The sequence below is a fragment of the Ammospiza nelsoni genome, chromosome 21, assembly GCF_027579445.1.
Source record: "Ammospiza nelsoni isolate bAmmNel1 chromosome 21, bAmmNel1.pri, whole genome shotgun sequence".
In the NCBI taxonomy this organism is placed as follows: Eukaryota; Metazoa; Chordata; class Aves; order Passeriformes; family Passerellidae; genus Ammospiza; species Ammospiza nelsoni.
In genome coordinates, this window is record NC_080653.1 from 11,936,355 (window position 1) to 11,964,345 (window position 27,991).

At 48.9% G+C, this 27,991-nt stretch overlaps 1 long non-coding RNA gene across 1 annotated transcript; it reads right to left on the reverse strand.

Moving 5' to 3' along the window:
* Positions 1-2,076: 2,076 nt before the first annotated feature.
* On the reverse strand, positions 2,077-4,825 carry LOC132082494 (uncharacterized). Its single transcript, XR_009419813.1, has 3 exons — positions 4,727-4,825; positions 4,157-4,230; positions 2,077-2,186 (listed from the first exon to the last, which is right to left on the reverse strand). It is a non-coding gene; the product is annotated as an uncharacterized LOC132082494 (long non-coding RNA).
* Between the last annotated feature and the right edge of the window lie 23,166 nt (positions 4,826-27,991).

A 27,991-nucleotide genomic window follows, 5' to 3' on the forward strand; every position in this document is an offset into this window, starting at 1 on the left:
ACAACTTCCTCATACTTCACCCTAAAATCAGAGAAAATATGGGAACCTTTCATAAGCTTCTGGTTTAGAGCTTTTTCATGAACATCAGCATCAAATCCCCAGAATCCCCGTGCCACCATTCCTCACAACAGGTTTAGAAAGGTAGTGTTTTCTTCCATAATTTACATAATTGTGGCAGCTCCTTTACCAGTATCGTGTGCTATTTGGTACATGTTGGAAATTTTTTTGCAAAATAACTTTGCAAGCAATGCCCAGAAGTATTGAGATGCACAGCAGAATAGCAGGCATTTGACAAACATTATCCTGAAACCTGTGGAATATACAATGAGTAGGTTCCCACCCTGCTACTGCATTCCTAATGAGCTTCTTCACAGCATAGAGCAGCACGAGGCTGCCCACACCAACAGTCACGGGCAACAGCAGTATGCCTCTTTCTACATTGGAGCTTGCTTTCATGCTGTGTGCAAACCAGAAGGTCCGTCAATGGGATTAACCAGTAGTACTTAGTACCAGTAGTCAGGACCTGAAGCTTACCTTTCCTTAGAGTACATGCAGAGTAAACTAGGCTCTCCTTTGAGAGATCTTTGAAGATTTTTCAAGATTCAGAAAGCTCACAGACAGTTAAAGAGCCTGGCTCACACAACTAAGGAACGCACAATTTTTCTCTGAAGGTTTTTAGCAGTCAACAGAAATAGCACTCGGTAAAGGTCAGTAACTCATCTTTCCAGACCTAATAACAATAACAGGGCCAGCAAGGTTGTTCTGTGATGACACAGTGATTTATGACCTACAAGGGGCTGCCTTACAGCAGGAGCACATAAAATGCGGTAATGCTAGTTGCATCTCGGACGGGTTAACAAAACCTGTAGCTGAGGGTAGGAAAGGCTATTCTGCCCTTGTTAGCTAATGTGTCTCTGTGGCTTTTAATAGGCTCCTTCTCCCATGGAGAACTGAGACCCAGTGGAGCCAAAGAGTTTGGCAAGAAAGTTGTGAAAAGACCAGGAAGATCAGCTTTTGATCGTTACTTGCAGCGTTACAAGTAACGATTTTATGGCCTGCAGGCAATTATTTTTTCACATGTATTTTGTTGCCTGGGAAGAAGAGAAGATGGCAAAATGGACAACTTATGTACTGAATAACTTGGTTGGGGGAAATGCAGGGCAGAGTTGCACGCTGGAAGGACCGCTTTCTAATTTTGTGCCACAGATGGACAGATTGGAAACTATTCCTGACAGCTGAATGCAACATGCATTTATTACTTGCAGCTTTTCCCAGTAAGCATGACACTATAGCATCAGGAGTGAAGACTGAATTGAAGAATTACCTCTAATCAATCAAATTACAAAAGGGTTGGGGAGGGGCTGGGGGAGGGAAGAAGAAAAGACAAAGAAACCCCAACCAAACTCTCCTCTCGTCTGTGCCAGGTAGACCCATTAATGGGCAGAGAATGAAAGAACAAGTGAGTGAATTCCTCCTCAGCACTTCATCAGCACAGCTGTGGAACTGACATGCATAGAAACAGAACTAAAGGAAGAACAGCAGCATTGACAGCCTTGATGATAAAAGGAAAAAGTTGCCAGCTGTCACCAGCTGTCTTCCTACAACCCAAGTAACTGTCACTGAATCCTCTCTGGAGATGGCACATGCTCCACAGATAGCCTTGTCAGTCACGCTGTGCTTCTAAGGGTAAGCTCAGTTTTTGACAATGTCACAATTTTTCTAAGAAAGGCAATAACTGGCTCTAAATGAAGGTTCCCTCCAGAGTGGAGACACTAACTAAACGTGCAATGCAGCAAAGCCTCTGTAGGAAGGATCCTTCACTCATACAACAAACTTCAGTAGGTGTCTCTTGTGGAAATATGGAAGTCAAGATAGATACACTCGAAAAGTTCTTGGAGATACTGGATTTAACAGCCCCATCCCAAAATAGGCCGCTGACAGCTAAAGGGTAGCAAGCAAAGCAGTCTGCAAACTCCTTTCAGTGTCCAAGAGACAGCACAAGCTAAATACTATTAAACCTAGATTGTATGGACTCTGTCTGAAGGAAAGGCACAGCACAGAGTGAAGTCAAGGGTGTGTCAAGGATCAGAATAAGCAGTACTTCCCTCTGCAGCAGCTCCTAAGGCCTCTTCCTCACTGGCATCACCTCCTTTTGCTCCCAGCAAAGGTTACCATAGCCCCAGCAGCTGTGTGAAAATGACAGTTATTTGGTTTTAAAAGAAAAATCTCCTCCCCAAGTATTTTTACATTTACCTTTTACAACTCAATTGTTTTATATAACCCCACAGAGCTATGGACATTAAGACCTCCCAAGCTAGGTCAGAGCCTCTGCCTTTTCCTCTGTCCTTCTCCATAGTCCACTCCTCTTCCTCTTTTATTCTGTGTGGTGATTTCCATGCCATTCTTTCTCACTGGATGCTTATGAACCATTCCCTGTCCTGATCCTTTTTTAATCCCTCTCTGTAATGCTGGCCATCCCAGTCTGGTTTTCTTTGTTTTTGGATTTTAGTTTTTTTGTTTTGTTCTGTTTTGTTTTGGGGGGGGGGGGGGGTGTTCTAGTTTTGGAGGCTTTTTGGGGTTTTTTTTTAATGGAGTATTTTGGTGATTTTCTTTATGCTTTCCTTTTAATCCTTTTTTATTCTTGGTGGCTCTCTGGTGCTCCAGTGTGCCATTGCTTCTCTACTGGATCCTTGTGTGCCGTTCCCTGTCCCAGTCCTTTTTTAATCCCTCTCTGTTATGCTGTCCGTCCCAGGTTTTGTTGTTGTTTCTGTTTTTGGTTGTTTTTTCAACTTCATTCTGCGTCCCGTTCTTACTTTTCTTCCTGTGTCCTCTCTGCTGCCCTGCCCCTCCCTCTTTCCTCCTCTCTCCTGTGACTGCGGGGCTGGGGAGGAACTTCTGGGGGCTGCCCTCCATTCTTGTTCCAGCTGAGTCCCTTTTGGGGGAGATGTGGAAAGGGCTTGAATAAAGGGCTTGACAGCTTGACACTGCTGTCAAGGGCAGTTCGATTCCTTCTGTGCCTTCCTTGGGGGTGAGGAAGGAAGGCTGAGGGAGAAGGGCTGGAGACTTGGGGGCTCTGATGTCAGGTCTCAGAGGGGTCTTGGCGCTTTCTTGAGGGTCCCAATGGGTCTGGGGGTGCTCTCAGGGGGGTCCCAGGGGTCTCACAGAGGGTTGATGTGCAGAGTTTGGGGTTCCCCGATGGGTTTGGGGTTCCCTGATGGGGTTGGGGGGGGGTGTCAGAGCCCCCCTGACCACATGTACCCCCTCCCTCGGGCAGAGGTGGACGTGTGGAACCCGGCGTTAGACGTCACGCCGCACGACCTGATCACAGGGGGCATCATCACCGAGTGGGGGGGTGTTCCCCCCGTCCCAGCTCTGCCTGGAGCTGGAGGAGCGCGGGGAGCTCAGACGGCTTCCATCTCGCTGTATCCCGGCAGCCCTTGCAGCAATAAAGCCTCAGTATATCCCGGCATTCTTGGCGTCATTAAGGCCTCGGTGTATCCCCGCAGTCTTTGCGTCGCTATGGCCTCGATAAATCCCGGTAGCCTTTGCGGCAGTTTCAGCCTCGTTATATCCCAGCAGCCTTTGCGGCAATAAAGCCTCAGTATATCCCGGCATTCTTGATGTCATTAAGGCCTCGGTGTATCCCGGCAGTCTTTACGTCGCTATGGCCTCGATAAATCCCAGCAGCCTTTGCGGCAGATTCAGCCTCGTTATATCCCAGCAAACTTTGCGGCAGTTATGCCCCGGTATATCCCGATACCCTTTGCGTCGCAAGACGGCGGCGCCCATGCGAGGGGAATGTGCGGGGCGGGCCGCGCGGGTGGGCGGCGGGAGAGACACAGAGGGGACGGTGGGGGGACACCGGGGACACACACCGGAAGTTTAACCCCTCCCCCGGCCTTGCCACATGCTGGGAACGGGGGCGGCGGGGGGGCGGACTCCGTACGACCCCCGGTCCCGGTTTTCGTGGGGGGGGGTGCGTGGGGGGCTGTCTCGCCCTTCTTACGGGGGTTCCGTATCCTCCGTCCCCTCCCATTCCCCGCCTCTTCCTCCCCTTTTCCCGTCCTCCGGGCCCGAGCCCAAATTCTGCCTTTTTTCCCCCCAAAACCGCTCCAGTGCTGCCGTCACCCCCACCCCACCCCAGCCCCGGGCTTACCCTTTGCGGCAGTCTCCGCCCCGCTATATCCCAGCACCTTTTGGAGCATCAAAGCCACGGTGTATCCCGGCAGCCTAGAGAAGGGATATTTCAGAAGAAGAAGTTGTTATTACAGTCTTGGCAAAATCTTTTGTTCGAGCTAATAAAAGAAGTTAGTTTAAATAAAAAAAAAAAAAAAACCAAAAAGCAAATGTAGGGTTTTTTTCCCTTCACTATTATATTCATTTGTGATATATGGTGTGTTCTTTTATTTCTTGGTATTATTAAGTCTGTGTAAATTGTTTTTTGAGTGAATCTAACTCTGGATGGGCTGGTTTGTATTTGAGATAGGATTAATTTCAATAGCTTTCTTTCATAGACTTCTGATAGGTATTACTGGGATTTTGGTTTTGTTTACTGTATGTATAAACAAACAGATTTAGTAGGGCCAGCTCTGCTGCTGGCGTTTTGGGTGTTAATTTATTATGTAGCTTTTGTTAAACACCAAATAATTATGTAGGGTAACAACAAATTATCCTATTACCCAATTTATCTAGCTATGCTACCTAAACACAAAGTTTTATGTCTTACCAGTTTTCTGTTCTTCTGCTCCAAGTAGTTGATGCAAAAAAAAAAGCACTGTTACTTTTCTGAAGAGTTTTCTTCTATAACAAGCCCTTTACTCCCCTTGAATTCAAGTCAGAGGAGCCAAACAGCTGCAGCTGCTCTGAGGGCTTTTATACCTGGTGGGGTTTGCCCCCTCCCTTTTCCTGGGTGGCATGGGAACGAGAGGCGGGCACAATCAGGGGTATATTAACCCCAGCCTTGGCTGAGGGGCTTCATTCCCTCTCTGGGATGTGCTGGGGTAAGAGTTCTCCTCTCATTTTAGTGGAAAGGCTCTTTCAGCTCATCTCAGCTTGTTTCCAGCAGGTGTTTCTGGACATCTAAAGCACAGAGGCTTGGAAGAGACTGTGAGGAGAACAGCATGGAATAATGGGAGAATTTAAATTCATGATTTTGGGGTTTGTGTTTAGGGGTGGTGAAGTGCATTTGCAGTCTGTGGAGTTGTGCTTGTTTTGTTTTTTGTTTCTTTTTTGGAGGAGTACAGCTTCCAGAGATGCCAGGTTGTGTCAAGCACAACACTTTTTTCAGCAGATTCATCATGTCACAAGAGGGATCTCCCCAGTGTCAAAAATGCAAAAATGATGTTTGAGATTGAGGCTTCAGATGAATTGAGGGTTGTGACTAGGAGAAGGATGGTTAGCAGGTATCCAGTTAGGAGTTATGGGGGGCAGGGGGGTTTGCAGACAGCAGGGTGAGAAAGGGTGTTTATTTGAGGGCCCACCCCACCAAGGCTTTTCAGAGGCATAGCAGAGGCATTCCCATGTCTTTCAGCACACAAGGTCATCCACTGCCATTTAATTTTACAAATGTCATTAAATGTTGCCTTTCTCTAACCCAGGTGCCACCCCTAATGAAGGCCACCGCCTTGGAATGGGGATCAAGCTGGAGCCTGAAGGAGCCAGGCACACTCAGGAAAGGGCAAGTAGCTGACTTGCTGGGATTTGGCCCACATAACTCTGGACTCACACTTTGGTTTTGGTTTTCTTTATTGTAGCTGTCCCAGAGGCTCACAGGCCATCACAGAGCCCTCCGAGGCAGACTCATTTCAGGTGCAATGTGGATCCACATCACCAATCAACCAAAAGATAAGTTGGGGGCTGTAGCTTGGAGATGGGATGATGAGAGAGTAACAGGTTGGGAGTTCTTGGGCCACATTTAAAAATTACCAGAGGGAAAAGCAATCTTCTCCAAGGGCCTCTTAGGATAGCTAAAGGGAGAGGCTTTACTTTTGATGGCAGCTTTCAGGCGGGCAGTGCAGAACAGCTCCGGTCTGTGTCGTGTTGTCCGGTGTGCTGTGTTCCCTAGTGTGTCTTTGGGGTCCCTTTTGCCTTCTCCCCTCAAACCCCTCACCACAAGCATGCTGTGTCGTGTTTCATATCCCCCTGTTTGTCACGTTCTGTGTCACGGGTGCGTGCACACATCGGTGCCGGAGCTGTTCTGCCCTGCCGCATGGCCTGCTGCAGTAGGACAAGCCTGGGGAGTTGGAATTTGTAATATGGGCTGTACTTGGGCTCTAGATGCTATTCCTAGGTTGGCATAAGGTGTTTGCAGCTTGTGAGTTGTCCTGGAGGCGTTTGACATATGTTCTAACTTTCTTTCAGGTGCAGATGCCTTGCATCCCTGGCAGAGGGTCAGGGTTAGGAGTAGGAGGTGCCCGGCCTTCTTAGGAGCACTGTGAGTAGCACACTGGTGGGGTTTTGGGTGATGTGGTGCCAAGATCAGGCACTGATGTTTAGTTTTCTCTATAATACAGCTGTCTGAGAGACACCAGCGCGGTGACAGCAGGACCTTCCCAGCTCACGAGGTGGCCTTTCTTTGCACCTGAGACCAGCATCCCCTGATGTCTGAGAGATAAGTAGAGGGCCATGACCCACAGAGGGGATGAAAGCGGAGTGCTGGTTTGGGAATTACTGGGAGGGGTTTTGGAGTCCCCTTGGAGATGGGGGTGTCCATGAAGTTGCCCCTTAGGCCCCGTAAAAGCCAAGTCTCACATTTGATCACAGTGCTGAGGTGTGCAGCAGGGCAGAGCAGTCCCGGTGTGTATCGTGTCACTTGTCTATTGTGCATTATGAGTTGTTTGTGTATATCATGTCTTTTTCCTTAGCCCTTTGAGGGTCCTGTCAGAAACCCTGGCATCATTGGTAGCATCTGTAATCTCTGCATTCCTTGGCCTGGCACCCAGGTAATAGATGCAATTCTGATACCTGTCTGAGCTCCCCAGTCAAAAGTTCCCTGTTTAGAAGCATCCAGTCAGTTGTCTTTTCAGGTCTTGCTCTCAGCTGTATGGACAGCTATGCCCCACCAGGATCCATTATGGTGGATTAGGACTTTGTAATAATACGAAGTTAGGTAGAGGCTTCTGATTGTAGGATTCCTAGGCATCCATCTTTGTAGTTCTTGGAAGAAATAATTCAGTTTAGCATCCTCTTCCTCCAGGGTTCTCTGAGCCTCATCAGCTCACCATCGGTCTCAGCTCGGTCATCTTTTCCATTCTCTCAGTCCTTGCAGCCGTTTTCCTTGCTAAGAGATTTCTGTCTGTGTCTTGTGTCCTTTGTTTGTCACGTCTGGTCTGTCCTGTGTCACGGGTGTGTGCACACATTTGGGACGGGGCTGCTCTGCCCTGCCACATAGCCGGCTGCAATAGGAGAATCCCAGGGACTTGAAGTTTGTAATGTGGGGTGTACCTGGACTCTAGATGGGATTTGTAGATGGACTCAGGATATCTGGAGCTCATCAGTTATCCTGCAACAGTGTGACTCTTGTCCTAACTTTTTTTTCAGATTCAGATGGATTAAATGTGTGCCAGAGGGCCCCATCCCAGGTGAGGGGATTCCCCCGAGCAGGTGAGGCCCCATTTGTCTCTGCAGCAGCAGTGTATGTGGTGACTGTGTTACAGCTCTGTTCTTTGTATTTCTTTTTAGGAAGTCAATCTGAATGCCAGCAGTCAAGGTGAGCAGCGGAGAGAAGTGGTTGTTATTGCTCAGCTCTCAAGCACAACAATTTTTCAGCAGATTCATCATGTCACAAGAGGGATATGCCCAGTGTCAAGGATGATGTTTGAGATTGAGGCTTCAGGTGAGTTGAGGATGGTGACTGGGAGAGGGAGAGTGAGCAGGTATCCAGTTTAGGAGTTCTTGGGAGGGGGTTTGAAGGCAGCAGGGTGAGAAAGGGTGTTTATTTGAGGGCCCCCCCACACAAGGCTGTTGAGAAGCCTAGCAGAGGCATTGCCATGTCTTAGAGCACACAAGGTCATCCACTGCACTCACAGGAATGCCATTTAACTGTGCCTTTCTCTAACCCAGGTGCCACCCCTAATGAAGGCCACCGCCTTGGAATGGGGATCAAGCTGGAGCCTGAAGGAGCCATGCACACTCAGGAAAGGGCAAGTAGCTGACTTGCTGGGATTTGGCCCACATAACTCTGGACTCACACTTTGGTTTTGGTTTTCTTTATTGTAGCTGTCCCAGAGGCTCACAGGCCATCACAGAGCCCTCCAAGGCAGACTCATTTCAGGTGCAACGTGGATTTCCCTCACCGATCATCTAAAAGATAAGTCGGGGGCCACAGCCTGGAGATGGCGGAGTAGCAGGTTGGGAGTTCTTGGGACAGATTCAAAAATGAGCAGAGGGGAAAGCAATCTTCTCCAAGGGCCTCTTAGGACAGCTAAAGGGAGAGGCTCTACCGTTGATGGCAGCTTTCAGGCAGGCAGTGCAGAACAGCTCCGGTCTGTGTCATGTTGTCCGGTGTGCTGTGTTCCCTAGTGTGTCTTTGGGGTCCCTTTTGCCTTCTCCCCTCGAGACCCTCACCACAAGCATGCTGTGTCGTGTTTCATGTCCCCCCTGTTTGTCACGTTCTGTGTCACGGGTGTGTGCACACATTTGTGCTGGAGCTGTTCTGCCCTGCCGCATGGCCTGCTGCAAAAGGACAAGCCTGGGGAGTTGAAATTTGCAATGTGGGCTGTACTTGGACTGTAGATGCTGTTCCTAGATTGACATAAAGTGTTTGCAGCTTGTGAGTTATCCTGGTGGTGTTTGACATGTGTTCTAACTTTCTTTCAGGTGCAGATGCATTCCACGTGTGGCAGAGGGTCAGGGTCAGGAGGTGCCGGGCCTTCTTAGGAGCGCGGTGAGTAGCAGAGTGGTGGGGTTTTGGCCGATGCGGTGCCAAGATCAGGCACTGATGTTTGGTTTTGTTTAATACAGCTGTCTGAGAGACCCCAGCCCCGGTGCCAGCAGGACCTTCCCAGGTGACAAGGTGGCCTTTGTTTGCACCTGACAGGGACCAGCATCCCCAGATGTCTGAGAGATAAGTAGAGGGCTGTGACCCACAGAGGGGATGAAGGCCTGGTGCTTGTTTGGGAATTACTGGGAGGGGTTTTTGAGTTCAGTTTGGAGGGGGGAGTGTTCATTAAACGGCTCGTTAGGCCCCATGAAAGCCAAGTCTCACTTTTGATCACAGTGCTGAGGTGTGCAGGGCAGAGCAGTCCTGGTGTGTCTTGTGTCACTTGTCTGTTGTGCATTGTGTGTTGTTTGTGTATCTCCTGTCTTTTAGCTTAGGCCTTTGAGGGCCCTGTCAGTACCCCTGGCATCATTGGTAGCATCTGTGATCTCTGCATTCCCTGGTCTGGCACCCAGGCCACAGAACTTTTGACTCGGGAGCTCAGACAGGCATCAGGCTCTCTTCTCTCTTTGGAAGCATCCAGTCAGACATCTTTTCAGGTCTTGTTCTGAGCTGTATGGACAGCTGTGCACCACCTGGATCCATTATGGTGGATTAGGACTTGCAATAATATGAGGTTAGGTGCAGCATTCTGACCGTAGGATTTCTAGGCATCCACCTTTGCTGTTCCTGGAATAAATCATTCAGTTATCATCTTCTTCCTCCAGAGTTCTCTGAGCCTCATCAGCTCACCATCGGTCTCACCTCGGTCATCTCCTTTTGCATTCTCTCAGTCCTTGCAGCCATTTTCCTTGCCAAGAGATTTCTGTCTGTGTCTTGTGCCTATTGTTTGTCACGTCCTGTCCTGTGTCACCGGTGTCAGCACACATTTGGGATGGGGCTGCTCTGCCCTGCCCCATAGCCTGGTGCAATAGGAGAAGTCTAGGAGACTTGGAATGTGTAATGTGGGGTGTAGTTGGACTCTAGATGGGATTTGTAGATGGACACAGGATATCTGGAGCTCATCAGTTATCCTGCAACAGTGTGACACTTGTCCTAACTTTTGTTTTCAGATTCAGATGGATTAAATCTGTGCCAGCGGGCCCCATGTCAGGTGAGGGGATTTCCCCGAGCAGGTGAGGCCCCATTTGTCTCTGCAGCAGTAGTGTATGTGGTGACTGTGTTACAGCTCTGTTCTTTGTCTTTCTTTTTAGGAAGTAACTCTGGATACCAGCAGCCAAGGTGAGCAGTGAAGTGGTTGTTATTGCTCAGCTCTCAAGAACAACAATTTCTCAGCAAATTGATCATGGCACAAGAGGGATCTGCCCAGTGTCAAGGATGATGTTTGAGATTGAGGCTTCAGGTGAGTTGAGGATTGTGACTGGGAGAGGGAGGGTGAGCAGATATCCAGTTAGGAGTTCTTGGGAGGGATTTTGCAGGCAGCAGGGTGAGAAAGGGTCTTTCTTTATTTATTTGAGGACCCCCGACACAAGGTTGTTCAGAAGCCTAGCAGAGGCATTGCCATGTCTTAGAGCACACAAGGTGATCCACTGCACTCACAGGAGTGCCATTTAACTTTGCCTTTCTGTAACCCAGGTGCCACTCCTAATGAAGGCCACAGCCTTGGAATCGGGATGAAGCTGGAGCCTGAAGGAACCAGGCACACTCAGGAGAGGGCAAGTAGCTGCCTTGGTGGGATTTGGCCCACATAACTCTGGACTCACACTTTGGTTTTGGTTTTCTTTATTGCAGCTGACCGAGAGGCTCACAGGCCATCACGAGGCCCTCCGAGGCAGACTCATTTCAGGTGCAACGTGGATTCCCATCACCGATCATCCAAAAGATAAGTTGGGGGCCTTGGCCTGGAGATGAGAGAATAGTGGGTTGGGAGTTCTTGGGGCAGAATTGAAAATTGGCAGCAGGAAAAGCAATCTTCTCCAAGGGCCTCTTAGGAGAGCTAAAGGGAGAGGCTTTACTTCTGATGGCAGCTTTCAGGCGGGCAGTGCAGAACAGCTCCGGTCTGTGTTGTGTTGTCCAGTGTTCTGTGTTCCCTAGTGTGTCTTTGGGGTCCCTTTTGCCTTCTCCCCTCGAGACCCTCACCACAAGCATGCTGTGTCGTGTTTCATGTCCCCCTGTTTGCCACGTTCTGTGTCACGGGTGTGTGCACACATTTGTGCCGGAGCTGTTCTGCCCTGCTGCATGGCGTGCTGCAGTAGGACAAACCATGGGGTGCTGGAATTTGTAATGTGGGCTGTACTTGGGCTCTAGATGCTATTCCTAGATTGACATAAGGTGTTTGCAGCTTGTGAGTTACCCTGGTGGTGTTTGACATATGTTCTAACTTTCTTTCAGGTGCAGCTGCATTCCACGTGTGGCAGAGGGTCAGAGTTAGGAGGTGCCGGGCCTTCTTAGGAGCGCGGTGAGTAGCTGAGTGGTGGGGATTTGGCCGATGCAGTGACAAGATCAGGCACTGATGTTTGGTTCTCTTTAATACAGCTGTCTGAGAGACACCAGCCCCGGTGCCAGCAGGACCTTCCCAGGTGATGAGGTGGCCTTTGTTTGCACCTGACAGGGACCAGCATCCCCAGATGTCTGAGAGATAAGTAGAGGGCTGTGACCCACAGAGGGGATGAAAGCAGGGTGCTGGTTTGGGAATTCCTGGGAGGGGGTTTTGAGTCCAGTTTGGGGAGGGGGGGGTGGTGTGTTCATGAAGTGGCCCCTTAGGCCCCCTGAAAAGCCAAGTCTCTCTTTTGATCGCAGTGCTGAGGTGTGCAGCAGGGCAGAGCAGTCCTGGTGTGTCTTGTGTCACTTGTCTTTTGTGCATTATGTGTTGTTAGAATATGCCATATCTTTCACTTAGGGGGGCCTGTCAGTACCCCTGGCATCATTGTTAGCCTCTGTGATCTCTGCATTCCTTGGCATGGCACCCAGGCCACAGAACTTTTGACTCGGGAGCTCAGACAAGCATCAGACTCTCTTCTCTCTTTGGAAGCATCCAGTCAGACATCTTTTCAGGTCTTGTTCTGAGCTGTATGGACAGCTGTGCACCACCTGGATCCATTATGGTGGATTAGGACTTGTAATAGTACGAGGTTAGGTGCAGCATTCTGACCGTAGGATTCCTAGGCATCCATCTTTGCTGTTCTTGGAATAAATCATTCAGTTATCATCTTCTTCCTCCAGGGTTCTCTGAGCCTCATCAGCTCACCATCGGTCTCAGCTCGGTCATCTCCTTTTGCATTCTCTCAGTCCTTGCAGTCATTTTCCTTGCCAAGAGATTTCTGTTCCTATTGTGTCCCCATTGTTTGTCACGTCCTGTCTGTCCTGTGTCACCGGTGTCAGCACACATTTGGGATGGGGCTGCTCTGCCCTGCCCCATAGCCTGGTGCAATAGGAGAAGTCCCAGGGACTTGGGATTTGTAATGTGGGGTGTAGTTGGACTCTAGATGGGATTTGTAGATGGACACAGGATATCTGGAGCTCATCAGTTATCCTGCAACAGTGTGACACTTGTCCTAACTTTTGTTTTCAGATTCAGATGGATTAAATCTGTGCCAGCGGGCCCCATGTCAGGTGAGGGGATTTCCCCGAGCAGGTGAGGCCCCATTTGTCTCTGCAGCAGTAGTGTATGTGGTGACTGTGTTACAGCTCTGTTCTTTGTCTTTCTTTTTAGGAAGTAACTCTGGATACCAGCAGCCAAGGTGAGCAGTGAAGTGGTTGTTATTGCTCAGCTCTCAAGAACAACAATTTCTCAGCTAATTGATCATGGCACAAGAGGGATCTGCCCAGTGTCAAGGATGATGTTTGAGATTGAGGCTTCAGGTGAGTTGAGGAGGGTAACTGGGAGGGGGAGGGTGAGCAGGCATCCAGTTAGGAGTTCTTGGGAGGGATTTTGCAGGCAGCAGGGTGAGAAAGGGTCTTGATTTGTTTATTTGAGGGCCCCTCCCAAGGCGTCTCAGAAGCCTAGCAGAGGCATTGCCATGTCTTAGAGCACACAAGGTGATCCACTGCACTCACAGGAGTGCCATTTAACTTTGCCTTTCTGTAACCCAGGTGCCACTCCTAATGAAGGCCACAGCCTTGGAATCGGGATGAAGCTGGAGCCTGAAGGAACCAGGCACACTCAGGAGAGGGCAAGTAGCTGCCTTGGTGGGATTTGGCCCACATAACTCTGGACTCACACTTTGGTTTTGGTTTTCTTTATTGCAGCTGACCGAGAGGCTCACAGGCCATCACGAGGCCCTCCAAGGCAGACTCATTTCAGGTGCAACGTGGATTCCCATCACCGATCATCCAAAAGATAAGTTGGGGGCCTTGGCCTGGAGATGAGAGAATAGTGGGTTGGGAGTTCTTGGGGCAGATTTGAAAATTGGCAGCAGGAAAAGCAATCTTCTCCAAGGGCCTCTTAGGAGAGCTAAAGGGAGAGGCTCTACTTTTGATGGCAGCTTTCAGGCGGGCAGTGCAGAACAGCTCCGGTCTGTGTTGTGTTGTCCAGTGTTCTGTGTTCCCTAGTGTGTCTTTGGGGTCCCTTTTGCCCTCTCCCCTCGAGACCCTCACCACAAGCATGCTGTGTCGTGTTTCATGTCCCCCTGTTTGCCACGTTCTGTGTCACGGGTGTGTGCACACACTTGTGACGGAGCTGTTCTGCCCTGCCGCATGGCCTGCTGCAGTAGGACAAGCCTTGGGGAGTTGAAATTTGTAATGTGGGCTGTATTTGGGCTCTAGATGCTATTCCTAGATTGACATAAGGTGTTTGCAGCTTGTGAGTTACCCTGGTGGTGTTTGACATATGTTCTAACTTTCTTTCAGGTGCAGCTGCATTCCATGTGTTGCAGGAGGTCAAGGTTAGGAGGTGCCGGGCCTCCTTTGGGGCACTGTGAGTAGCAGAGTGGTGGCGTTTTGGCCGATGCGATGCCAAGATCAGGCACTGATGTTTGGTTCTCTTTAATACAGCTGTCTGAGAGACACCAGCCCGGTGCCAGCAGGACCTTCCCAGGTGACAAGGTGGCCTTTGTTTGCACCTGACAGGGACCAGCATCCCCAGATGTCTGAGAGATAAGTAGAGGGCTGTGACCCACAGAGGGGATGAAGGCCTGGTGCTTGTTTGGGAATTACTGGGAGGGGTTTTTGAGTCCAGTTTGGAAGGGGGGTGTTCATTAAATGGCTCGTTAGGCCCCATGAAAGCTAAGTCTCACTTTTGATCACAGTGCTGAGGTGTGCAGGGCAGAGCAGTCCTGGTGTGTCTTGTGTCACTTGTCTATTGTGCATTATGTGTTGTTTGTGTATCCCATGTCTTTTACCTTAGGATGCCTGTCATTAATCTTGGCATCATTGTTAGCCTCTGTGATCTCTGCATTCCTAGGCCTGGCACCCAGGCCACAGAACTTTTGACTCGGGAGCTCAGACAGGCATCGGAATCTCTTCTCTCTTTGGAAGCATCCCATCTGATGTCTTTTCAGGTCTTGTTCTGGGCTGTATCGACAGCTATGCCCCACCTGGATCCATTATGGTGGATTAGGACTTGTAGTAATATGGGGTTAGGTAGAGGATTCTGACCGTAGGATTCCTAGGTATCCTTTTTTGCAGTTCTTGGAATAAATCATTCAGTTATCATCTTTTTCCTTCAGGGTTCTCTGAGCCTCATCAGCTCACCATCAGTTTGAACTCAGTCATCTCCTTTTGCATTCTCTCAGTCCTTGCAGCCATTTTCCTTGCCTAGGGATTTCTGTCTGTGTTGTGTCCCCGTTTTCTGTCCTGTCCTGTCTTTCCTGTGTCACAGCTGTCAGCACACATTTGTGCCGGAGCTGCTCTGCCCTGCCACATAGCCTGGTGCAATATGAGAGGGCTGGGGGATATGGAATATGTAATGTGGGGTGTAGTTGGACTCTAGATGGGATTTGTCGATGGACACAGGATATCTGGAGCTCTTCAATTATCATGCAACAGTCTGACTGTTGTCCTAACTTTTTTTTCAGATGCACCTCCTCAGATGACTGCAGTAGTTCTGTAGGTTCCTTCTTCTGAAAGGGAATAGGGCTCAAGAATTCATCTTCTAGCGAATTTTTGCAAGTCCTGGCTTGTATTGTATCTTCCTATGGTGGCTTATGTTGTATGTACCTATACATCTGTCTTTTATTGGATTTTGGGGTAGAAAATTTATCAGTCCAGAGTGGGGACAAGTCCTAGCTGCCAGATAGCCACTTGTTGACACTTCCTTTCGTCTCGCAGGTCCCCGAGGCTGCTGATTTCCCCAGGATCTGCCATTTACCTCAAGGAGCGGCAGCCAGAAGATGTGTCAAAGCACCTTCTTCAGCATCTCAGGTAAGGGCCACAGTGAGCATGTAGGTGGAAGGAGTATGTGTGAGAGCACGTGGCTGTGTCTGTCTGCTCGTCTCTGTGTGTGTGAGCGCATGCTGACTGGATTTAACCTTGTGTGTGTGACTTTTGCTTTCCAGGTTTTGCAACTCCTTGTTAAATTTAGAATAAAAAATCCCCAGCTGCCTTCCACCCTGGCTGATTTTTTTTTTTGGTCCTGGCCAAGTAAAAACCCAGAAAAATACCACAAGATAGGCTAGAAAAGAACGAAAAAACCAAGAAAAAAAACCCAATATGGGTGAGAATACCGAGAAAAAAACCCCCAAGATGGGCAAGAAAAAAATGCAGAAAACACCCACAGAAAACCAAGAAAAAAACCCCAGGATGGGCAAGAAGAATCCAGAAAAACAATGCTACATGGACCAGAAAAAACCCAGGAAAAACCAGAAAAAAAACCGGAAAAAAAAGGGAAAAAAATCCCAAGATGGGCAAGGAAAAAAACCCCCCCCAAAAAAACCACAACATGGGCAAGGAGAAGATCAACAAAAAACCCAGAAAAATCACAGAAAAATCCCCAAGAAGGGCAAGAAAAAACCCAGAAAACACCCACAGAAAACCAAGGGAAAAACCCCAAGATGGGCAAGAAAAAACCCAGAAAAAAACACAAAAAAAACCCCCAAGATGGGCAAGAAGAAATCTGGAACAAACACCCCAAGACTGGCAAGAAAAAACGCCAAGATGGGCAAGAAAAAACTGACGTAAAACCGGCTGCAAAGCGCGACTGTCGTAAAAGGTGCCGTAAAGGGCGACTGTCGTAAAAGGTGCCGTAAAGGGCGACTGTCGTAAAAGGTGCCGTAAAGCGCGACTGTCGTAAAAGGTGCCGTAAAGCGCGACTGTCGTAAAACCGGCCGTAAAGCGCGACTGTCGTAAAAGGTGCCGTAAAGCGCGACTGTCGTAAAACCGGCCGTAAAGCGCGACTGTCGTAAAAGGTGCCGTAAAGCGCGACTGTCGTAAAAGGTGCCGTAAAGCGCGACTGTCGTAAAAAGTGCCGTAAAGCGCGACTGTCGTAAAACCGGCCGTAAAGCGCGACTGTCGTAAAACCGGCCGTAAAGCGCGACTGTCGTAAAAGGCGCCGTAAAGCGCGACTGTCGTAAAACCGGTCGTAAAGCGCGACTGTCGTAAAAGGTGCCGTAAAGCGCGACTGTCGTAAAAGGTGCCGTAAAGCGCGACTGTCGTAAAAGGTGCCGTAAAGCGCGACTGTCGTAAAACCGGCCGTAAAGCGCGACTGTCGTAAAAGGTGCCGTAAAGCGCGACTGTCGTAAAACCGGCCGTAAAGCGCGACTGTCGTAAAACCGGCCGTAAAGCGCGACTGTCGTAAAAGGTGCCGTAAAGCGCGACTGTCGTAAAAGGTGCCGTAAAGCGCGACTGTCGTAAAACCGGCCGTAAAGCGCGACTGTCGTAAAAGGTGCCGTAAAGCGCGACTGTCGTAAAAGGTGCCGTAAAGCGCGACTGTCGTAAAAGGTGCCGTAAAGCGCGACTGTCGTAAAACCGGCCGTAAAGCGCGACTGTCGTAAAACCGGCCGTAAAGCGCGACTGTCGTAAAAGGTGCCGTAAAGCGCGACTGTCGTAAAAGGTGCCGTAAAGCGCGACTGTCGTAAAACCGGCCGTAAAGCGCGACTGTCGTAAAACCGGCCGTAAAGCGCGACTGTCGTAAAAGGTGCCGTAAAGCGCGACTGTCGTAAAACCGGCCGTAAAGCGCGACTGTCGTAAAAGGTGCCGTAAAGCGCGACTGTCGTAAAAGGTGCCGTAAAGCGCGACTGTCGTAAAAAGTGCCGTAAAGCGCGACTGTCGTAAAAGGTGCCGTAAAGCGCGACTGTCGTAAAACCGGCCGTAAAGCGCGACTGTCGTAAAACCGGCCGTAAAGCGCGACTGTCGTAAAACCGGCCGTAAAGCGCGACTGTCGTAAAAGGTGCCGTAAAGCGCGACTGTCGTAAAAGGTGCCGTAAAGCGCGACTGTCGTAAAAGGTGCCGTAAAGCGCGACTGTCGTAAAACCGGCCGTAAAGCGCGACTGTCGTAAAAGGTGCCGTAAAGCGCGACTGTCGCAAAAGGTGCCGTAAAGCGCGACTGTCGTAAAACCGGCCGTAAAGCGCGACTGTCGTAAAAGGTGCCGTAAAGCGCGACTGTCGTAAAAAGTGCCGTAAAGCGCGACTGTCGTAAAACCGGCCGTAAAGCGCGACTGTCGTAAAACCGGCCGTAAAGCGCGACTGTCGTAAAAGGCGCCGTAAAGCGCGACTGTCGTAAAACCGGTCGTAAAGCGCGACTGTCGTAAAAGGTGCCGTAAAGCGCGACTGTCGTAAAAGGTGCCGTAAAGCGCGACTGTCGTAAAAGGTGCCGTAAAGCGCGACTGTCGTAAAACCGGCCGTAAAGCGCGACTGTCGTAAAAGGTGCCGTAAAGCGCGACTGTCGTAAAACCGGCCGTAAAGCGCGACTGTCGTAAAACCGGCCGTAAAGCGCGACTGTCGTAAAAGGTGCCGTAAAGCGCGACTGTCGTAAAAGGTGCCGTAAAGCGCGACTGTCGTAAAACCGGCCGTAAAGCGCGACTGTCGTAAAAGGTGCCGTAAAGCGCGACTGTCGTAAAAGGTGCCGTAAAGCGCGACTGTCGTAAAAGGTGCCGTAAAGCGCGACTGTCGTAAAACCGGCCGTAAAGCGCGACTGTCGTAAAAGGTGCCGTAAAGCGCGACTGTCGTAAAAGGTGCCGTAAAGCGCGACTGTCGTAAAACCGGCCGTAAAGCGCGACTGTCGTAAAACCGGCCGTAAAGCGCGACTGTCGTAAAAGGTGCCGTAAAGCGCGACTGTCGTAAAACCGGCCGTAAAGCGCGACTGTCGTAAAAGGTGCCGTAAAGCGCGACTGTCGTAAAAGGTGCCGTAAAGCGCGACTGTCGTAAAAAGTGCCGTAAAGCGCGACTGTCGTAAAAGGTGCCGTAAAGCGCGACTGTCGTAAAACCGGCCGTAAAGCGCGACTGTCGTAAAACCGGCCGTAAAGCGCGACTGTCGTAAAACCGGCCGTAAAGCGCGACTGTCGTAAAAGGTGCCGTAAAGCGCGACTGTCGTAAAAGGTGCCGTAAAGCGCGACTGTCGTAAAAGGTGCCGTAAAGCGCGACTGTCGTAAAACCGGCCGTAAAGCGCGACTGTCGTAAAAGGTGCCGTAAAGCGCGACTGTCGTAAAAGGTGCCGTAAAGCGCGACTGTCGTAAAACCGGCCGTAAAGCGCGACTGTCGTAAAAGGTGCCGTAAAGCGCGACTGTCGTAAAAGGTGCCGTAAAGCGCGACTGTCGTAAAAAGTGCCGTAAAGCGCGACTGTCGTAAAAGGTGCCGTAAAGCGCGACTGTCGTAAAACCGGCCGTAAAGCGCGACTGTCGTAAAACCGGCCGTAAAGCGCGACTGTCGTAAAACCGGCCGTAAAGCGCGACTGTCGTAAAACCGGCCGTAAAGCGCGACTGTCGTAAAACCGGCCGTAAAGCGCGACTGTCGTAAAACCGGCCGTAAAGCGCGACTGTCGTAAAAGGTGCCGTAAAGCGCGACTGTCGTAAAACCGGCCGTAAAGCGCGACTGTCGTAAAAGGTGCCGTAAAGCGCGACTGTCGTAAAAGGTGCCGTAAAGCGCGACTGTCGTAAAACCGGCCGTAAAGCGCGACTGTCGTAAAAGGTGCCGTAAAGCGCGACTGTCGTAAAAGGTGCCGTAAAGCGCGACTGTCGTAAAAGGTGCCGTAAAGCGCGACTGTCGTAAAACCGGCCGTAAAGCGCGACTGTCGTAAAAGGTGCCGTAAAGCGCGACTGTCGCAAAAGGTGCCGTAAAGCGCGACTGTCGTAAAACCGGCCGTAAAGCGCGACTGTCGTAAAAGGTGCCGTAAAGCGCGACTGTCGTAAAAGGTGCCGTAAAGCGCGACTGTCGTAAAAGGTGCCGTAAAGCGCGACTGTCGTAAAAGGTGCCGTAAAGCGCGACTGTCGTAAAACCGGCCGTAAAGCGCGACTGTCGTAAAAGGTGCCGTAAAGCGCGACTGTCGTAAAACCGGCCGTAAAGCGCGACTGTCGTAAAACCGGCCGTAAAGCGCGACTGTCGTAAAACCGGCCGTAAAGCGCGACTGTCGTAAAAGGTGCCGTAAAGCGCGACTGTCGTAAAACCGGCCGTAAAGCGCGACTGTCGTAAAAGGTGCCGTAAAGCGCGACTGTCGTAAAAGGTGCCGTAAAGCGCGACTGTCGTAAAACCGGCCGTAAAGCGCGACTGTCGTAAAAGGTGCCGTAAAGCGCGACTGTCGTAAAAGGTGCCGTAAAGCGCGACTGTCGTAAAACCGGCCGTAAAGCGCGACTGTCGTAAAACCGGCCGTAAAGCGCGACTGTCGTAAAACCGGCCGTAAAGCGCGACTGTCGTAAAAGGTGCCGTAAAGCGCGACTGTCGTAAAACCGGCCGTAAAGCGCGACTGTCGTAAAAGGTGCCGTAAAGCGCGACTGTCGTAAAAGGTGCCGTAAAGCGCGACTGTCGTAAAAGGTGCCGTAAAGCGCGACTGTCGTAAAACCGGCCGTAAAGCGCGACTGTCGTAAAACCGGCCGTAAAGCGCGACTGTCGTAAAACCGGCCGTAAAGCGCGACTGTCGTAAAAGGTGCCGTAAAGCGCGACTGTCGTAAAACCGGCCGTAAAGCGCGACTGTCGTAAAAGGTGCCGTAAAGCGCGACTGTCGTAAAAGGTGCCGTAAAGCGCGACTGTCGTAAAACCGGCCGTAAAGCGCGACTGTCGTAAAAGGTGCCGTAAAGCGCGACTGTCGTAAAAGGTGCCGTAAAGCGCGACTGTCGTAAAAAGTGCCGTAAAGCGCGACTGTCGTAAAAGGTGCCGTAAAGCGCGACTGTCGTAAAACCGGCCGTAAAGCGCGACTGTCGTAAAACCGGCCGTAAAGCGCGACTGTCGTAAAACCGGCCGTAAAGCGCGACTGTCGTAAAAGGTGCCGTAAAGCGCGACTGTCGTAAAAGGTGCCGTAAAGCGCGACTGTCGTAAAAGGTGCCGTAAAGCGCGACTGTCGTAAAACCGGCCGTAAAGCGCGACTGTCGTAAAAGGTGCCGTAAAGCGCGACTGTCGCAAAAGGTGCCGTAAAGCGCGACTGTCGTAAAACCGGCCGTAAAGCGCGACTGTCGTAAAAGGTGCCGTAAAGCGCGACTGTCGTAAAAGGTGCCGTAAAGCGCGACTGTCGTAAAAGGTGCCGTAAAGCGCGACTGTCGTAAAAGGTGCCGTAAAGCGCGACTGTCGTAAAACCGGCCGTAAAGCGCGACTGTCGTAAAAGGTGCCGTAAAGCGCGACTGTCGTAAAACCGGCCGTAAAGCGCGACTGTCGTAAAACCGGCCGTAAAGCGCGACTGTCGTAAAACCGGCCGTAAAGCGCGACTGTCGTAAAAGGTGCCGTAAAGCGCGACTGTCGTAAAACCGGCCGTAAAGCGCGACTGTCGTAAAAGGTGCCGTAAAGCGCGACTGTCGTAAAACCGGCCGTAAAGCGCGACTGTCGTAAAACCGGCCGTAAAGCGCGACTGTCGTAAAAGGTGCCGTAAAGCGCGACTGTCGTAAAACCGGCCGTAAAGCGCGACTGTCGTAAAAGGTGCCGTAAAGCGCGACTGTCGTAAAACCGGCCGTAAAGCGCGACTGTCGTAAAACCGGCCGTAAAGCGCGACTGTCGTAAAACCGGCCGTAAAGCGCGACTGTCGTAAAAGGTGCCGTAAAGCGCGACTGTCGTAAAACCGGCCGTAAAGCGCGACTGTCGTAAAAGGTGCCGTAAAGCGCGACTGTCGTAAAAGGTGCCGTAAAGCGCGACTGTCGTAAAACCGGCCGTAAAGCGCGACTGTCGTAAAACCGGCCGTAAAGCGCGACTGTCGTAAAAGGTGCCGTAAAGCGCGACTGTCGCAAAAGGTGCCGTAAAGCGCGAGTGTCGTAAAAGGTGCCGTAAAGCGCGACTGTCGTAAAAGGTGCCGTAAAGCGCGACTGTCGTAAAAGGTGCCGTAAAGCGCGACTGTCGTAAAACCGGCCGTAAAGCGCGACTGTCGTAAAAGGTGCCGTAAAGCGCGACTGTCACAAAAGGTGCCGTAAAGCGCGACTGTCGTAAAAGGTGCCGTAAAGCGCGACTGTCGTAAAACCGGCCGTAAAGCGCGACTGTCGTAAAAGGTGCCGTAAAGCGCGACTGTCGCAAAAGGTGCCGTAAAGCGCGACTGTCGTAAAACCGGCCGTAAAGCGCGACTGTCGTAAAAGGTGCCGTAAAGCGCGACTGTCGCAAAAGGTGCCGTAAAGCGCGACTGTCGTAAAAGGTGCCGTAAAGCGCGACTGTCGTAAAACCGGCCGTAAAGCGCGACTGTCGTAAAACCGGCCGTAAAGCGCGACTGTCGTAAAAGGTGCCGTAAAGCGCGACTGTCGCAAAAGGTGCCGTAAAGCGCGACTGTCGTAAAAGGTGCCGTAAAGCGCGACTGTCGTAAAACCGGCCGTAAAGCGCGACTGTCGTAAAAGGTGCCGTAAAGCGCGACTGTCGTAAAAGGTGCCGTAAAGCGCGACTGTCGCAAAAGGTGCCGTAAAGCGCGACTGTCGTAAAACCGGCCGTAAAGCGCGACTGTCGTAAAACCGGCCGTAAAGCGCGACTGTCGTAAAAGGTGCCGTAAAGCGCGACTGTCGTAAAACCGGCCGTAAAGCGCGACTGTCGTAAAAGGTGCCGTAAAGCGCGACTGTCGTAAAAGGTGCCGTAAAGCGCGACTGTCGTAAAACCGGCCGCAAAGCGCGACTGTCGTAAAAGGTGCCGTAAAGCGCGACTGTCGTAAAACCGGCCGTAAAGCGCGACTGTCGTAAAACCGGCCGTAAAGCGCGACTGTCGTAAAACCGGCCGCAAAGCGCGACTGTCGTAAAAGGTGCCGTAAAGCGCGACTGTCGTAAAACCGGCCGTAAAGCGCGACTGTCGTAAAAGGTGCCGTAAAGCGCGACTGTCGTAAAAGGTGCCGTAAAGCGCGACTGTCGTAAAACCGGCCGTAAAGCGCGACTGTCGTAAAACCGGCCGTAAAGCGCGACTGTCGTAAAAGGTGCCGTAAAGCGCGACTGTCGTAAAAGGTGCCGTAAAGCGCGACTGTCGTAAAACCGGCCGTAAAGCGCGACTGTCGTAAAACCGGCCGTAAAGCGCGACTGTCGTAAAAGGTGCCGTAAAGCGCGACTGTCGTAAAACCGGCCGTAAAGCGCGACTGTCGTAAAAGGTGCCGTAAAGCGCGACTGTCGTAAAAGGTGCCGTAAAGCGCGACTGTCGTAAAAGGTGCCGTAAAGCGCGACTGTCGTAAAACCGGCCGTAAAGCGCGACTGTCGTAAAACCGGCCGTAAAGCGCGACTGTCGTAAAACCGGCCGTAAAGCGCGACTGTCGTAAAACCGGCCGTAAAGCGCGACTGTCGTAAAAGGTGCCGTAAAGCGCGACTGTCGTAAAACCGGCCGTAAAGCGCGACTGTCGTAAAAGGCGCCGTAAAGCGCGACTGTCGTAAAACCGGCCGTAAAGCGCGACTGTCGTAAAAGGTGCCGTAAAGCGCGACTGTCGTAAAACCGGCCGTAAAGCGCGACTGTCGTAAAAGGTGCCGTAAAGCGCGACTGTCGTAAAACCGGCCGTAAAGCGCGACTGTCGTAAAAGGTGCCGTAAAGCGCGACTGTCGTAAAAGGTGCCGTAAAGCGCGAGTGTCGTAAAAGGTGCCGTAAAGCGCGACTGTCGTAAAAGGTGCCGTAAAGCGCGACTGTCGTAGAGACAGCCGTAAAGCGCCACTGTCGTAAAACCGGCCGTAACGCGCGACTGTCGTAAAAGGCCCTAGGTAGGTTCTAGATACAGTTCTAGGTCTAGTTCTAGGTGTGTTCTAGGTATGTTCTAGATGTAGTTCCGTACACTGAATATGGTCTGGGTGTGGTCTAGATTACGTTATAGGTGCATTCTAGACTGCGTTCTAGACTGCGTTCTAGACTGCGTTCTAGGCATGTTCTGGGTTACGCTCTAAGTTTGTCCTAGAGCGCGTTCTAGGTACGTTCTAGATTGCGTTCTAGGTGTGTTCTAGATTGCGTTCTATGCATGTTCTAGATTGCGTTCTAGGTGTGTTCTAGATTGCGTTCTAGGTGAGCGCTAGATTGCGTTCTAGGCACGTTCTAGACTCTAAATTGCATTCTAGATTGCTTTGTATTGGCCTCTAGATTTGCGTTCTAGGTGCATTCTAGACATGTTCTAGACTCTACGAATCGTTGTAGATTGTGTTCTAGGTATGTTCTGGGTTCCGTTCTAGGTACAGTTCTAGGTACGTTCCAGAATGTTATGTTCTGTATATGTACTAGATATGTATTAAGTATGCTTCCGGATATGGTTCTAGGTATGGCTCTATGTTATATAGAATTATGTATAATATATATTAATAATATATAATACATACAATATATAATTCTATATAATCTATATAATACAATATATAAAGTATATATTCTATTTACAAATATTAATTGGTTTCACTCCAAGTATGAATTGAATTTGGCTGCTCAGTCATGCAACAAGCTGGTCCTTCATCTGAATGGATGTGCTTGCTTGAATGCTGGCCAGTGCCTGATGGCTGGAAGGCAAATGAAACTTTCCCTCACAAAACTGTGCAGTGGTATCATGGGTTGACTGGGAAAAAATAATGTATTTTCCTATGCCCGTTTCAGTTACTGTTGATTATTTTCAGATTCAGAATAGAAGCATAAATTGTCAAAGCAAAATACCAGGTGAGAATTCTCTGAGGAAGAAGGAAAAGCCAGGCGTTTTTATAATCCCTAAAAGTTTGTTCTTTAGAAGAATCCAAACATAAACTTAACTCTTGAGCATTTATGTTTATACAATTCATTGTACTCACAGGAAATAACATTAGGAATTGATTACTGCTGGTATCACCCCCTTCATAGCTGTGTGGACTAAGTTGATTCCAGTCATGTACAGAACTTGTGGCATTTTACTTCTTCAATTGTAATTGTTGTCCCAACCTCACTTTGAACCTGAAATGTCACCAGACTATCCTTTTTAGGTTAAAATAGAAAATAAAATATTGGAGCCTTTTGACTTCAGTAGTCTAACTCTGCTGAGTTTCCAGGATCCATCTGTAAATTAGTTTGGCTTTCAGCTTCCACTGTCCATAACATGTTCACTGTTCATAATTTTAACTTCAGACAGGGAACTGATGTTCAGGCAAAAATGGATGGTTTAACACATAGCTCTAGATATAGCTCTAGATATATAGAATTAGATATAATATATAATATATAATAATATATAATATATAAAATATATAATTATATATAACAATAGATATAATATTATCTATAAAGTATATATTCTATATAAGATATATTTCTATGAATACTATATATTTATATACATATTTTCAACTGCTTCTCAGATGAAAATGATTCAAGAACACTCCTCTTTCCAGACCAGTGACAAAATTGGATTTTCAGCAGAACAAAACACGTGTGAGCTCTCAGGTGGGGAGCTCCAGAGTCCTGAGCCCCCAGCTGATTCCAGTGCTGCCTTCTGTCTAATCCCAGCCTGTGTTGGCAACCTGCACTCCCATTTCAGCAGAAATTCAGAGAGGTGAGCTGGAGTCACTGGGCACAGCACAGTGGCTGGAGCTCATCAGCCTGTTCCATACAGAAACCAGCTCTAGCAGAGTTATTCTGCTCCTGTGGTGTGCTCAGCTGGGCTGAGGTGAATCAGTCTGTTTGAATGGATTGCCTGGGAGCATCATGCAGTAATAGTCTCAAAGTGCATTGTCACCATATCCTTACCTGCTCAAGGAAAATTCCCTGGAGCTTTGAGTGCTAAGAACATGGAGTGCATGGAGGAATGGTTTCCTTCAGGCTCTCTGGTTTCCCAATATGTTTTTGGTGGCGACTGGTTCATGGAGAGGATGAGAAACAAGTATGATGTTCTGTAGAAGAAGGTTTATTAGTTCTGTTGGTCTCTGACTATATTTCTGTTATTAATCTGTTTTAGTTAGTAATTGGACAGGTCACCTGTGCATAGGACTGGGAGTTGTTATAACTCCTCTAGGTGAGGCTGTAGCATGTTTCTTCAATCCTTGGCATAGAGAGGAGTCAATACCATGTTATTTAATGGAGGCTGAAGAGTGTTTGTGCTCCTAAAATATTTGAGACAAGGAAGATCCTGTCCATAGTGATTTGATAAAGGACAGGGATCCTACCCTTTCTGTCTGTCAGTGCTGACTCACACATGTTTGTTATTTGCACCATACCACTGCCTGTGTAGCTCTTAAGACCCCCTTAGGCATCCAGACACAGTCTGTATCTCAAACAGCCTAAAAATTCAATGATGGGATGAATTCTTTTGGAGACTATTTTTCTCTTATTAGGTTCCTATCTCAAGTGAACAAACTGCTTGATTTACAGCACTGTTGTTTGAGAGGTTCCCTTGTGTAGCTGAAGATTCGTGTAATTGCTACTTTGCAGCAAATAAAAAACATTTCTCTGGTTCAAACTGCAATTTGACTATTTCTGATGTGTAGAGCCCATTATCAGAGCCTTGATGAGGCGCAGAACAGATTTGGATGAAAATGATGAGATTTGGATGAAATGGCCCTCCATCAGGGCAGGCTACAAAGATCCTCCTCTTTGAGGTATTGGCCCTTTTGATGCATAAAATGCATGAAAATTTGCTTGAAAAGTGCAAGTTGATGAGTAAAAGAGAATTCACAGTAATTGTAGTGAAATGAAAAAAGAAAACAGGCAAAAGCATTGGAAAGAATATGTTTAATTGCATGTAATTACTTGATGTGGGTTTCAGTCAGGGAAAAAAGGAAAAAGGAACATGCTAAATAGCGCTGGTGTGGCAATTACTCTTTGATGATTTTCTCAAATGACTGAACTTTGTGTATTATTAAAAAAAATAAAGATACAGCAACAACAAAAACAAAAAAAAAACCCAACCAGGAAAACCACACACACTACTTTATGTTGTAAGAACTTTGCTGTATCAGTCAAAATGCTCTGCCACCTCATGATTTTTGCATGTGTAGACAAAATGAACTTTGTTTCCTGGTAATGCTGTGTCAACATGCTAGGTGGGATGCAAGTTTAATAGTTTTAACTATCAGGGTGTGAGTAAAACATTGCCTGGGTTATCTGATAGCCTAAGCACTTTGAGATGGAGCTTCTCAGTTGAACAATTTTTTGACATGCCAGGTTTGCTGACAAACAAATCTGAACAAGTTGCAGTCTGGTGAAATAAAAATACAAGAGAAGCAGAAATAGAGGTCCAATAGAGGTGGGACAAGGTTCCTAGCACTAATTCAAATGGTTTTGTCTCTAAACAAGTAATCAGACTGTGGTGGTGTTTGAGGGTCCCCAGGACAAGGGAAGAAATGACATCTGATAATGCCTCATCTTCCCTGAGGAGGCTTCCAGTAAGGAAAGGACAAATGCGGGAGTCTGGGGCTTCCCTTCTGGGAAATTGAAAATCGAGGAAGAAAACTAGATAGGGACAAAGAAAACTGATGCTATCCTTCTGATAACAGAACTGAACTCATAAATGAATTTAGGACTGGTCCTCAGCATCTTTTAGGATTCTGTCAATGCACCTGTGACTGAGACTGGCAGTGATTTTCCCAGGTACAAAAATACAACTTCATTTCAATGTGAAGGATTAGTCAAGGTCCAGCTGTATTTTGCTTGGAAAAAAATTCTGCCTGCTATATCTGCACCAGAACAGGCTTATTGGTGGAATTCTTTTCTGCAGATGTGGCAATTTTTGGGGGGGCTGTTTTTGGTCCTAATCTGGATTATTTCTTCTGGTTTTTGTGATAACTTTCACAGATAGGCAGGTAACTGGTAGTATTCTCCCAGTCTAAGTAGGTTTCTAGGAAAATGGAGTAGTAATAAAAAAGTAGGCATAGCAAGCTAAAGAAAGAAAAGACCTGTGCTGCATCTTTGTAGCCTTTTTTTTATTTCACTGTGATGGAACACCACTCAGCTGAGTAGGGAAATATTGTCCAGTTCAGACTGTAATTGAGTAGAATCTGACTTATTTGGGGCTGAACACAAAAGTGAGGATAAATCAAGGAATTAACAAGACCGAGAGAACAGACTCTACTTTCCAAATCCCAGAGTGCCAGTGCTGGAAAGTTTATTGTAATGGAATTTCAAGCCAGGATTTCCAGGCTCAGGAGGTTTAGTTATTTTGGATGCATTTCAGATCAGCAGTGCCTGCTTGGCATGCTGTCTGCTCCTGTTGCAGCATTTAGTTTTGTGACAGGTTCTGTGTGAGAAACAAGAATGGCCCATATCAGCACACCTTGGCAGCTTTATTTCAGCTGTAGCATTTTCAAGGAGAAGTTCCACAGCTGTTATTCCTTGTAACCCTGGGCCGGTGTCTTTGCTTGAAATGGTTGAAAAGGACGTGCAAACTGAAGGCTCTTCCCCATAGAAAGGTGTCAGCTCAGCTGCTCTCGCTCCCAACGTGTGCAGAGTTACAAACACAGAGCCCTGGGGCAGCAATGCCATCAGCTGGCAGTTCAGCAGTTATAATTTACCACAGGGGATGGAATGGTTTTTTTGTGAGGGTTATCTTAGCAAGGCGCTCACTGGGGGACCCATCTTTTTCTGCTCATGTGCTTCCAAGGGTGACGTTTGCTAGCAGGGCCAAAAACCCCCCGGGAAACTGCATGTGAGCACAGTTCTCATGCGTAA